At 37.4% G+C, this 12,501-nt stretch overlaps 1 long non-coding RNA gene across 1 annotated transcript; it reads right to left on the minus strand.

Moving 5' to 3' along the window:
* Positions 1-4,357: 4,357 nt before the first annotated feature.
* Positions 4,358-5,762, minus strand: LOC147522941 (uncharacterized). Its single transcript, XR_015195753.1, has 3 exons — positions 5,700-5,762; positions 5,116-5,253; positions 4,358-4,506 (listed from the first exon to the last, which is right to left on the minus strand). It is a non-coding gene; the product is annotated as an uncharacterized LOC147522941 (long non-coding RNA).
* Between the last annotated feature and the right edge of the window lie 6,739 nt (positions 5,763-12,501).

The following is a 12,501-nucleotide window of genomic DNA, read 5'->3' on the forward strand; positions in this document are numbered from 1 at the left end:
CCACACCGAAGAAACTACTCCCCAATTCAACCGGTTTGCTTTGTATTATCGGCCGCAGTCTCGCAGATCCAAAAACCAAAATTTTGGAAGTATGCAAACAACCGGGGCTTACCCACACCATGAGATGCAGCATAGCGAAGTTACCCCTAAAATCGAAAATCAAGAAGTCGCAGGCGCACCATTCACAAAATAGCAAATCAAAGACATTATCAAGAAAATAATGAGCAATGCGGGTGTGGCTGAAACACGATGGAAAGACCTTGCATTAAATGAAGATGTCATTGGATGATTTTCTCTAAAGATACAAAATGCAGAACATCAAGAAAGATTCAAACCAGATATTCAAGAAATACCTGGTCTCACCACCAATCTTGGCCAACCCAGCTACAAGGCAACCTATTGGAGCTTACTTCGTCACTACAGAGATACTGCAGTAAGTGTAATATTGTTCGTCGATGGAGAAGACGGTCGTTCGATCTTTTTCATTAGTAAGACACTAACGGGGGCGGAAACCAAATATTTGAGGAAAAATAAAAATAAAAATAATAAATCACTCTAGCATTAGTTCATGCTGACAGGCGCCTTAAGCCATACTTCCATGGAAGACTGGTTAAAGTATATATGGAGTATCCTCTTCGCAAAGTTTTCCGAAGTGCTCAGGAATCAAGCAAACTCACGGAATGGGACATCTACTTGAGTACTTATAACATTACCTTCGAACCTCACATTTCAAAAAAGGGTCATGCACTTGCATCCCTAATGATAGATTTCCCTATCAACGATTTCATCCCCGAAATCAACTAAGACGAAGGTATCTCTAGTGAATCGGCCACAGTTGGGGGCGAGGAATCCCCGCCAAAGCATACTGACTCTTCATCCGATTCATGGATTGTTTACACAGATGACTCACATAACAAATTTGGCTTTGGATTAGGATGTGTTTTTTATCAAGCCAGATAAGTTGACTATTGAGAGCTCAGTTCGTTCTAAGTTCAAGGCCTCTGACAATGTAGTAGAATATGAAGCCGTCCTTTACGCCATGCGCACAACTTTGGACTTAGCGGATTCAGTAAAAAAAGATATCTATGTTTAGGTGAGTTCCAGCAAATGAACTGCGTCTAATTTTCTCACCTTGGCAGTTCACAAAATGGGGTTTAGACATCATTGGGCCTTTCCCTAAAGCTTCAGGGAATGTCCGTTTTTTGCTGGTTGCTACTGATTACTTTACCAAGTGGGCAGAGGTATAACCCTCAGTGCACATACAAGCTTTCGACGTGAACCGGTTCCTATAGAAGGATATAGTGTGACATTTTGGTGTCCCTGCCGAGTTAATATCAGACAATGGAAAACAGTTTGATGCAGAAGAAATACACAAGTTCTGTGCTAGTCTCCATATTCAACACAATTTTTCAACATCTTATCACCCTCAAATGAACGGGGAAGCCGAGGCGACAAACAAGTCAATCTTAGCAATCCTCAAATGTCGACTCGAGCAAGCTAAAGGAAAGCGGACAAGAGAGCTACCAGCCGTTCTATGGACATATAAAACCACTCCAAAGCGCTAAACAGGACTGTCACCATTTAACTTGGATTTTGGAGCAGAAGCCGTATTACCTACCGAAGTTTTTGCTGGGACAACCCGCATTGCTGCCTTAGACGATGGTCTTAATGACGAATTACTAGCTCATTCAAAAACCAATGTAGATGAAGTACGTCAAGAAAGTATTGCTCGTCTGCTACATTCACAGACCAACAATCAAACATTATCAAGAAAACAATGAGCAATGTGAGTGTGGTGGAAACTCAATGGAAGGATCTTGCATACAAAATGCAGAACTGGGGGCGACCGTAAGAAATCGACGTCAAGAAGTTGTATAATCTGCCGTAAAACATTAAAGAACCCCACAAAGACTGGCCAAGAAGTCGTTCTTAAATAAAACTGAAGATTGCAGATCCCTCAGGGGAAAGATACAGAAGCTAGTTGAAAATGGACAGTTAGACGAGTTTTTACTTTCAAAGACTGTGAAGCAAAGTTTAGCAATGACGGGCGGGTGAGCTCTTTCAAAGTTTAGCAATGACGGGCGTAAAAAAATAACATATACAAATTCAAAAGTCATGGAGTTTGCGTTTGCAACACCTCTCTCCATGCACCCAAAAGTCGTGGAGTTTGCGTTTTCGACACCTCTCTTCACGCACCAAAAGTCATGGAGTTTGAGTTTGTAACACCTCTCTCCACGCACCAAAAAGTCATGGAGTTTGCGTTTTCAACACTTTTCTCCATGCATCAAAAAGTCATGGAGTTTGCGTTTGCAAAACCCTACTCCACGCATCAAAAAAAGTTGGAAAACCCTTTGCAAAACCCTACTCCACACATCAAAAAGTCGTGGAGGTTGCGTTTGCAAAACCTTACTCCACGCATCAAAAAGTCATGGAGTTTGCATTTGCAAAACCTTACTCCACGCATCAAAAAGTCGTGGAGTTTGCGTTTGCAAAACCTTACTCCACACATCAAAAAGTCATGGAGTTTGCGTTTGCAAAACCTTACTCCACGCATCAAAAAGTCGTGGAGTTTTGCGTTTGCAACCCTACTCCACGCATCAAAAAGTCGTGGAGTTTGCGTTTGCAAAATCCTACTCCACGTATCAAAAAGTCGTGGAGTTTGCGTTTGCAAAACCCTACTCCACGTATCAAAAAGTCGTGGAGTTTGCGTTTGCAAAACCCTACTCCACGCATCAAAAAGTCATGGAGTTTGGTGTTTGCAAAACCTTACTCCACGCATCAAAAAGTCGTGGAATTTGCATTTGCAAAACCCTACTCCACGCATCAAAAAGTCGTGGAGGTTGCGTTTGCAAAACCCTACTCCACGCATCAAAAAGTCGTGGAGGTTGCGTTTGCAAAACCCTACTCCACTCATCAAAAAGTCGTGGAGTTTGCGTTTGCAAAACCTTACTTCAAGCATCAAAAAGTCGTGGAATTTGCGTTTGCAAAACCTTACTCCACGCATCAAAAAGTCGTGGAGTTTTGCGTTTGCAAAACCTTACTCCACGCATCAAAAAGTCGTGGAGTTTTGCGTTTGCAAAACCCAACTCCACGCATCAAAAAGTCGTGGAGGTTGCGTTTGCAAAACCCTACTCCACGTATCAAAAAGTCGTGGAGTTTGCGTTTGCAAAACCTTACTTCAAGCATCAAAAAGTCGTGGAATTTGCGTTTGCAAAACCTTACTCCACGCATCAAAAAGTCGTGGAGTTTGTGTTTGCAAAACCTTACTCCACGCATCAAAAAGTTGTGGAGTTTGCATTTGCAAAACCTTACTCCACGCATCAAAAAGTCGTGGAGGTTGCGTTTGCAAAACCTTACTCCACGCATCAAAAAGTCGTGGAGTTTTGCGTTTGCAAAACCTTACTCCACGCATAAAAAAGCCGTGAAGTTTGCGTGCTTGCTTGCCCACTCCACGACTTTTTTGGCATCAATACCAACACTAGCATTAACAGATGTCATGTCAAACAGGCGGTTGCTACTATCAACTTTGTCATGCACTTGCACCGCAGATATTTCAATCACAATGTTCCATTCTTTTGCAGTAATCACTATACCAAAACAGGACATCCCTAACAGTCAGAAACCGTTACTGAAAATATTTGTAACGGTTTTTATGCGTCACAGTTTGGGCGTTGCTAATTCGTTATTAATATTCGTAACGGTTTATAACCGTTACGTAATTATTTATTGTAACGGTTTCTAACCGTTACTAAAATATTTACTAACGGTTTTCTTTGCTCAACTGTATTACTCTTTAGCAACGATTTTATAAAATTAGTAACGCTTTTTGATGTTACTCTTTTTTAACATCAGTAACGGTTTTATAACATTAGTAACGTTTTTTTTGTGTTACTCTTTTTTAACATCAGTAACGGTTTTATAAAAATAGTAACGCTTTTTTGTGTTACTCTTTTCTAACATTAGTAACGGTTTTATAAAGTTAATAACGCTTTTTTGTGTTACTCTTTTCTAACATTAGTAACGCTTTTATAAAGTTAGTAACGCTTTTTTGTGTTACTCTTTTCTAACATTAGTAATGCTTTTATAAAGTTAGTAACGCTCTTTTGTGTTACTTATTGCAAAGCTTAGTAACGGTGAAGAACCGTTACAAAACTATTTCATATGTAAAAAAAACAAAAATCTCCCAAACCCCCCTTCATTTTTTGGGAGACTACTTAACCTGCATAAAGATGCCCCCACTTATTGGGTATTTTACAATCGTCCATAATATAAACAAGAAATCTCACAAGTACATCCAATCACATAATCTTTTATTAAAATAACATCACCAAAACGTCTTTCATAAATAAGACTTGCCACGAATGAAATACACACTGCTTTCCAAATCAATGGGACTTGTCCTTAAACTCAAGCTCTCACATCATTTGTACAAAACTAGCACCTTCAGTAGTTGTAAGCATCAGGGGATGACTTTGGGATGGTATCATCAGAAAAGTCCCTTTCATCCTATACACCAATAGAAATAAATAAAAAGAGTCGAAAGAAGAGAAAACAAATATGTATATATAGATATATACTTATATCCTATTCTTAAGTAGTAGCTCCTTATACTCAAACTATGGAATTCAGAAAACAGTATGATAGCATAATTCTTAAGTAGCGGTATGTTTTGTCCCTTCCAAGACATCGGAAAGTTCAAGATTTATTTTCACGTCCAACAACCAAACTCACAAAAATGTGGCAACAAGGTCTCATACTCCTAACAATATGAGCAATTCAAACTCCAATAAACTGTTCCACTTGAGCAGTCTTCAAAGATCCTACTTTTGACACTGTTTTGTGCCTTCCAGAAAAATATTTGACGCAAGGAGGTGTTCTCTCGTCTCATATACAACCCTACAGACTCTATTAATTCCATGGGAAGAGTAAGAGAACAGTTCTATTGATTATTACTAAAGAAGCTCATAGAGTCCAAAAAAAGCTATCACAGAACATTTAATTAAGTCAAGCATAGGCATACATAAATTTCCATATAAATTATTCTACTTAAAAAAAGTAAAAGAACAAGGTCAATGGAGACATACAGGAGAAATTGAACACTAGTTGAACACTTACACATTCACATGATTGGGTTCCATGACAACAATTCCCGACTTGGAATCAATCTTTGCGTCAAGCTTTGAATTTCGCACAAGATTCACTATCCATCTTTCAGCCTCGTCATAAGTCATATTCAACTTTTCCGCAAGTGTTCTATCAGATATAAATGAAAAGACAGATGAATGGACACTGAATTTCTGCACGTCACAAATGACTAGACGAACAAAGTGAAACTAATTTACATATAAAACTGATTCTTCAAGTTTGAGATCCAATTTTAACAACACTGAAATAAGGCTACCAAAGCTGGAAGGTGCCTTGAACATTAGCAGTTATTCATCAACTTGGGCACTAGAGCTTATCTCCAAATGGGGACGTATGGTCTCACACTCATAATGCCCTAATGCAGATAATTAAGGAATAATATTTGGTGGAGCCAAGGTTATGATTGTTATTTAACTCAAGAATTCTACCCTTGTCCATAAGGATATTCTCAAACAGTAAATAAATAAATAAATAATATAAAAAAGAAGGTGAACAATTAAAAAGGTGATAATTTAAAGGTTAAACTATACTCATTTACTGCCGCTATAATAAACCTTCAAGGTCTTCATTATGAACTGTAATGTCTTGAGGAAGCCATCTCAAGAACATGGAAACCAAATTTCACCCTAAAAGAAATTAGAATCATCAATACCGAATATTGAGTAATAAAGACAATAAACGGATGAAGAGTACGAATAGGACCCGTGATTAGATAAGGAAACTTGAGATGGTAGGAGTTCTTGCCGAGATTTTACCCTTCCTTTCGACTATCTATCGTGACTATAGAAATGAGTCCTGTAATGATTAAAATATATAAACTATAAGCAAAATTACCTCAGCAATAAGAGCCGCAGTTTGACTCTTCAATGCCCATTCTTCACAAGGAATGGCCATTTCAGTTATTAAACTAAGAGCAGCATTGGCAAAGTCTCTTCAGAATATTGAGTTCCACCTGTACTAATCAGCGGCAAAGGACAAAACACGAACACTATGGATGTCAAAAGTTCATGTACAATTCAGTTTTACAGAATATATATACGATGAAATCAGTCAAACAGGAAAGAGCGCACAAAAACAAATGATGAATATATTTATATCATTTCTAAGGATGAAAGCAAATTACTCTCCTCTTTCTTTCTCATGATCTGTAAGCCAACAATTGAATTAGATTTTTGTTTGAGTGTTAGAAGGAAAGTGATTAATGTAATTGCAGATAATGGGTCCATAGGCAGCCTATGATGTCGCTCGCTTTAAAAGTTTATAGACGGATCCAAGTAACACAGGAATTTATTTTCATTTCAATTTTATAAAATCCATTTATTAACATGGAAATGAATAAAACCATTCAATCTCCTCAGAGCACAATGTACAAGGAAATAAAATGTATGTGAACTTAATAAAGCACAGCACGTCCTAAATCTTATAATTCCCATCAAACCTAACTAAATCAGATCAATATCACCTACCACTGCACCTACAAAATGGCTTAAAAAATAAGCCAAGCTAGCTAGCTAGATTATTATCAATATCCAGCAAGGACTGCATTAACAGGCTTTTCATACCATACCACTATAAAAAAACTCAACAAAATTCACTCACATCACTTGAGACTCCATGTGCGGTCTGCGAATCGCGGAAAGCATATCGACTCTCGGTCTTCACTTAACTAACGCATGCTTATCTCATGACCGGCGTCTAATAGAAATAGAGCCGGAAGACCTTCCGAATCGCCAAGAATCGCAACTAACGGTTACCTATGTCCAAGTATCCTCAAAGCATCCTTCATATGCTGATTTGGCAAGATAAGATTAAAACATCGATTCTTGACAATAATAATCATGATCACCAAGAATCTTATTTTTATGAAGTTTGTCAAGAACCATAATAGATCTGTTAAAGTACAATATTCATCAAGAGAAGTGTAAGAGATAGTACTGTGTATTTATGAAAGATACAAGAAGGCCATTTCTTGCCAGACGCCAATTCTCTTGATATTATAAACCTATGTTACAAGGACAAGCCATATTCTAAAAATAATCCGTGTCGGCTACGTGTGCACGTATCTGTGTCAGACACGACATGCAAACATATTCTATGTGATATACTCATATACCTCAATTTTTGGTATTTCGCCATGTCAGACACTTTGTATCTGTGTTGGATAGGGACACAATCCTTGTCAATGTAACTTAAGTGTAAATGCTTAACCACTATAGGACATTTTTGTGGACGGGACAATAACAAAGTTATACAAGTTTTTAACAGATGCCTATAGGAAGTAGAGAAGTAGAGCCACCACCTCTCCTCCAGAGCAAGATACTTGATCATCAAAAGCGGTGAGTCAACTCCCCGATAACAGAGTAAGACCAACTTGATCGATGATCCCTCATGAGAAGAAACTTTCCCGAAAACCTCAAAATGGCGGAGAAGAAGTATTGTTGGAGAGTAGCTGAAAAATGTCATGTATTAGTTACAACATCGAACCGAAAACAAGCCATGTCGGTCATAAACAAAGCTCACTTGCTTCAAATACCTCTTTGCTTTGAAAGCATGTGCTAGCCACGTAAACCTTTTTCTCGGAGGATCCCATTATATCATAACAGCTATACTCAACTACGCAAGACCCAAGCGGGCGAAAGCAACATATCTTACAACTGTCCTTTTCCCACACCCTATAAGAGAACGAAAAATCAGAACTGCCCAGTGCAATTATTTTCCAAGTAATGCAAACATATCTTCTTCTATATATGGTAAACGAATCAAGTAAAAGGCGGTACCCACACAGATGACCCACAGACACACCAATCAACAAACCAATAGCAAAAAATAACAGATCAAGTATCTTTTTTTTTTTTTATCGGTATAGGGTGTATATCTATATATAACTATAATATCAAAAATGTAGGATGAGATATCCCACAGAAATAAAAGAATGGGAAACTAGAAAATAAGAAAAATAGAATGATTACCAACAAGATACTGCAAGTATAAAAATTACAAGTTTTTTTATAGTGCAACCTTTCAAAGGCTATATAGCACTATGGAACTAATATAACAATTCCTACCACTTTTGATCAATTTCAATGGAACTAATGCGCTAGTTTTAACAAATTTACAAAAAATTCTGCAATTGTTCTTAATCCTTAAGTGTTACAGAAACTATGAAGTTGGTTCTACCAAAATTGGCTAAAATGCCCATCAAACATGCACAAGCATACTTGAGATTTCAAGTTCCAATTTACATAACCTAGTCCCTAATGAAAAAGTAATAAAATAAAATGTCTTTGTGAATTCTAATTGTATGGCCGCTATTCTGGTGAAAACTAGAGAATCCACTTGAAGTATTGTGGGTCTAACAACCAAAAGCTTCCACAAACAAACCACCAAAAAAATAAAATGTTAGACAAAAGGAAACAAATAATTACTACCCCGGAAAAGAATCTTTCATCAAAAGACTTTAAGATAGAATTTCACGCTTTCAAAATTTGAAATATTGCACCCGCCACAACAACTATTCCCCGCCACAACAACAACAATTCCTATGGGATATTGCCACAACAAATATTGCACCTGCCACAACAACAATTCCTGCCACAACAACTATTCGAGTAGATATGGAGTGGGGACGGGCCTTTGGTTTGTCCGAGCTCCTTGAGAAAATGGAGGTGGATTGTGCGGTCGCATCTTTGCCACTAAGATCATGAGAAGGATGACCCGGTCAAGATTGCATCAGCTAGGGATCTGTCAAAAGGTGCACTGAACACACATTTGTCCGCAGAGCCAATGTCCTAAAAGTCTAAAACCCGAGGTTCTTCCCCGAGAGGAATAATAACATTAACAATACCATTAACAACAATAATAATAGTAATAGCCATAGTAAATATTATTATTCAGAATCCTATTGTTCTTGGCTTCTTGTGCGAACTTCGTCTCAAGGACCCTATTATTCAAAAATCCATGTCGAACCACGAGTCCGCGCACACACATGGACACTCCACACTCGTGTCCGCCACATGGACACTTTGTACTTACTATTTCAAATTAGGGTTTCTTATGTACCCTAAAAGACTAAGACAATAATCTATTAACATAGTTACAACTCCACATATGCCACTTTCATAGTTATTTATTTGTAAGGAGGTGTCTTCATAAGGTCTTGAGCCCAAGAATTAGTTGTGTAACCAAAGAATTGCAATGGTTTTCTTTTCCATTAGTTTTCTGTGTCTTAGTTCACACAGGTTGTCATTTCGGACACTCTGTATACGTGTCAATGTCAATTAGAATAATATTAATAACAACAATTATGATGAATTTATATACACCTAAACTACCCAAAATACTGTTATATTACTTGTTACCAGTATGTAGAAGGAGACTAAGTTTCAGAGAATTAAATTACTTTACTCTATTGTTCATAAAACACTACAAGCCAAATATGGCAATGTACAAGAAATAAACATGTATATCTGTGAAAATTTTAGAAAGCAACAATGGAACAACTATGATTTTATTCTACATCAAACTTCATGGTGTGTGATTGGACAATTTTGGGGTGTAAAAGTTGAAATTGATGCTCCGAAAAAACACTCTAGAAATGGGCAAAAATCCTAACCAACAAACCTATGAGTAGCGGTGGTCGTGGTGACGTGACGATGTCTAACACATAAACTGCTCAAGAAATCTTATTTAGCAAAACTACTAAGCGCTTAAAGCTACGAAGCTATGTAGCTAACCAAGATGTTTGAAACAGTTAAAACAAAGTAATGGAGATAGCATTATGTAAAATATTATTGATGCCTCCAGGAAAAATATTAAGCCTAAAGAATCTAGTAGTACCGCTCTTTAACTAACTACCTAACTAAGATGTAAAAAGGGATATTATCAATCTTGAGTGCTAGGAATCTTTTACAACAACCAAGCACAAAACAAGGTGCAAGGCTAACATGAGGCGTTTCAAACATAGAGTACAAGGTTAGGTCCACAAGAATGAAGCGAGAAAAAGAACCGAGGAAGTAAATTAAAGTGCAAGTTGTTATAATACAATGTTATGTAAACAAAAACAAAACCAGATGCAGTCTTTAAAATCTAAAAAGCGTAAGAGATAGTCAAGTTTCAAAATATTAAAAAAGAGTTGATAACAGTTCACAAAAATTAATGAAGTGGAAATGGTATGATAAAGAAAACATAAGTGGCTTGGACATAATCAAGGTTTCAAGATGGTTAAACTATGAAGGGAAGTTATCAAAAGCTTATATAGAGTGGAAAATTTTCTTTGCGATACACCAAACCCGTCGGGTTCCTTCTATGGATCTGCACTAGGCATCATCAGTCACAAAGGAAACTCTTTTGCCAAGAACATCCACTTCCAGCTTGGAGATGAAGAAATGAAGTACCATTTTGGATGGACACATTTGGTGGGCAACCTGTCAAGAGTCAACATTGAGTTCAAAGTCATCTACAGTATGCCACTAAGAAATGCCGAAGTTACAAAGAATGGAGAACTCTCTTGGGACTTGGCTTGCACCTTCTATTTAATGATTGGAAACTTCAACTTTAGCCTGGGTTGACTCATCAACTTGACGAAGTATCTTTTAAAGAGGTTGAGGATAGTTGAATGTGGGGCTGAAGTAAGAGTACTACGAATGCATATGCTATATGGGGTGCAAAATTCTAAACCACAAAATCACGACCCAATGCACACGCTATCCCCCATGCAAAAAAAACTTGTGCTATACTGCTATGTACACGGTTATAGTTGTGCTATGTACACTAGAAAGAAACACATTGCAGATTTTCTCGAGTATATTGGAAGGCAGAAATTGTGTCATCCTTAACTTAAAATACATTACTTGTAGTATCTTGTATAAACTTAATTTTAGGCCAAACAGTCCATAACTCAATTGCATAATCCTAAATTCAGGAAAAAGAAAAACGCAATAACTTGATTGTGTAGTCTTAATTTTTAGATTTTTAGAATGAAAACCCAAAACTTAATTTGCAATCTTAATTTCGGGACAAAAACCTCTAAAACTCAATCTTCAAATGTATATTGTCGCGATACTTCATTTTAGGACCAAAAAGATCCAACTTCAATCTTGAATCAATTAAAGACACTCGACCTATTGGTTGAAACTGTTGAGGACTCTACTATTTTATTTTATTTTTTATTTTGATTGGCAAGCCTGTTTTTAAATGAAACCAAGAAAATGATCTTTGGTGGGGGGTGGTTTCGATCCCAAACCTCTTGTATCATCACTAAGGTTTTACCAACTTTGCTAGTTGGCACCTGCAGACTCTCAACTATTAGTTAGGCATGTTGGTGGAATTGACTATGACTCCTTCCTATTGACTGTTTTGTGCATATTGTAGGTAACAAATGACACAATTTTCCAGTCTATACACGGACGATAGAAGCCGTCCTTTAGATGTTACATCCAACACTTCTGATCCTTAGTTGGATTGGCAAATTGCTTATGTTTATTGCCTAACATTAGTTAGTTGGAAAGTGAGATCCACGAATTCAGCCACTCCATTAGGCTCTCCGTATACATGTAAGAAAAACACAAACACTAAGGAAGAACTTAAACAGGTTTAAACAAGATGACCGGGGACTCCTCGATCTTGTTCAAAACTTGAACTTCCCTTAGAGAAATCGAGTATGTGCAACAGTTGTAGGTCCACACATTTGTTCTCTGTCTTACCTAAATCACTTTCAAATATTTGAAAAGTGTTGTAGCCCCACCACTAGGACCCTCTCAAATTCATCTCTAATTATTGCACCATGTCCAAAGACTCGGATTCGTTATCTCCATCGTATTTAAGTTTAATATGCTCCAATTTAGGTGGACTTGCAGTAGTTTGGTTCCTTGTTCTTGATCTGTAATTGCAACCCACGATTTCTAAATAGATCTTCTAGTCACCATACACGTCCGGTGACTTCAGTTATTTGGCTTTTAAGTATAGGCCACCACAAGTCCATAACACACGAGGCGGTTTGTTTTCCAGGGGCATAAGTGGCTTAAAACATCACCGAAGGTTCTCGATCCTCTCCGTTACATAGAAAATCTACATTGCACATATGAAGGGCTTGCCGATTTTAAAGCACTCGGTTTTTCTATAAAGCCTTAGTGCAGAGGACATCTCCTATTGGCATTCCTTGTGTCGGTGGTTATAACTATAAAGTGCTTCCTTCCATAAAAAGACTTCTCTCAAGTGAGCTAAGAAAAAGGTCTTGAGTTCTCTCTTCTTTGGACAAAGAAAGAGACCTAACTAGTATTTCTTTTGCAACAATCTAAATTGGGAAATGATAGACTATTTAAGAAGACCGCCAACATGTAAAAGAGTATCTAGGGATAA

The sequence above is a fragment of the Coptis chinensis genome, chromosome 1 (assembly GCF_015680905.1).
Source record: "Coptis chinensis isolate HL-2020 chromosome 1, ASM1568090v1, whole genome shotgun sequence".
Taxonomy (NCBI): Eukaryota; Viridiplantae; Streptophyta; class Magnoliopsida; order Ranunculales; family Ranunculaceae; genus Coptis; species Coptis chinensis.